Raw genomic sequence first — 1,466 nt, forward strand, 5'->3', positions numbered from 1 at the left:
CTGGCGCCGGCGGGCCATGCATGGGGGGAAACAGCTGCAGCGGCATCTCCTCCATGCTTCGAAAGCAGCAGCACGGCTCGATGTTGCATCCTCGTTTTGGGGTGTTTTAAATGAAATGGTAGCTGAGGTGGCCGGCGCGGGCTGAAGAGCCTGGAGGGACGGCATCAGGGGTCCCTTAAATGGTTTTTATAACATCCCCGTGCTAAATAAAGTGCTAACTCCATGGTTGGTGCTACATACAGCATCGCAATAAACATATATATAGGTATTTTTAACTGTATGGTTACAATCTCATGGCATGAGAACTCCCTACCATGCCATGGGGTGATATCCCTCGAGAACCACCTGCTTTCCTGCACGCCGACCCCAAAGGTGGCAGAATTGCGAAGGAAAACAGGAAAAAGGGGTGGAGGAAGCCACAAGCTCCTTGACGCCCTTCCCATGGGCATCACCGGTGCTCGTGAGGACGCTCGCGGTCCTTCGGCTGCGGCATGCTGCACGGCTGGTCCGGAGGCTTCGCCACCCTCTTCGTGATGTTTCAGGCAGCTGAGACGGGGAGAAAACTTAAATCAGAAAAGACTTTAAGGGCAAAGAAAGAAAAACCAGGCAAAGCAACATTTGATGGCTAATTAGAAAAATACTCAGAAATGGGTGCAAGGCGGATGATCTTCGCTCCCCGGCAGCGGGAGCCGTGCCGTCCCATTTCAAGGTTGAGCGGTCGGGAATATCAATCTGATAATTGTAATGCTACAAATGAAAAATCAAATTGAAGGCGGTTAGAGGATCGCATTATAAATTGATTTAGTCCTCGGACAAGTTTCCACCTCCCCGGCCCCAGGGTTTCTCCGTCGAGGATGGAGAGAGCTTTGGGTACCAGAGGTGCAGGTGATGGGGTACATCCTTCTGCCCATTTTCCCTCCCTCCCGCTCCATTTCTGGGGGGAAAAGAAAAAAAAAAAGGGCATTTTGGGGCTTCCTATTGATTTTTGAGCATGTGCAGCTCCAAGGGGGTATATTAACCCCTTGGGATGCTGTCGCCGAAGCAAGGGAAAGAAAACATTTGCACCCGAAGCCAAACCAGGTTACAAAATACTGCAAGGAAACACGCTCATTCCTATAGGATTTATTTCCATGCTCCCAAAATTTCCTTTCCTCTGGAAACTGCGTGTACTCAGCTCCCAAAACCAGGGGATTTCGGTACCAAATAACCTCGATTCACAGTCAAAAAATGGCTATTTCAGCAAAACCCCTGGTTCAGTGCAGCTGGCGCCCGCTGAGTGCTCCCACCACTATTTTTGCATCTCCAAGTGCCCCAATATATACAGATTCCTTCTTTATACAGGTAATAATATACATCGTATTTATATATTTATATTTTTTTTTATATATATATATTCACACGCAGACACACAGACGCCTTCGGCCGAAGAGCTGGCACCTCCAAAGCCCGCAGGGAGGGCGCCGCCT

General features: G+C 49.3%; 1 protein-coding gene across 1 annotated transcript in view; it reads right to left on the reverse strand.

Annotated features, from left to right (window-relative positions):
* The window catches only part of ARHGEF10L (Rho guanine nucleotide exchange factor (GEF) 10-like), an 82,097-nt gene that overhangs the window by 62,911 nt on the left and 17,720 nt on the right, over window positions 1–1,466 (reverse strand).

Source organism: Pygoscelis adeliae, unplaced genomic scaffold (genome assembly GCF_000699105.1).
Source record: "Pygoscelis adeliae isolate BGI_AS28 unplaced genomic scaffold, ASM69910v1 Scaffold36, whole genome shotgun sequence".
Lineage (NCBI taxonomy): Eukaryota > Metazoa > Chordata > Aves > Sphenisciformes > Spheniscidae > Pygoscelis > Pygoscelis adeliae.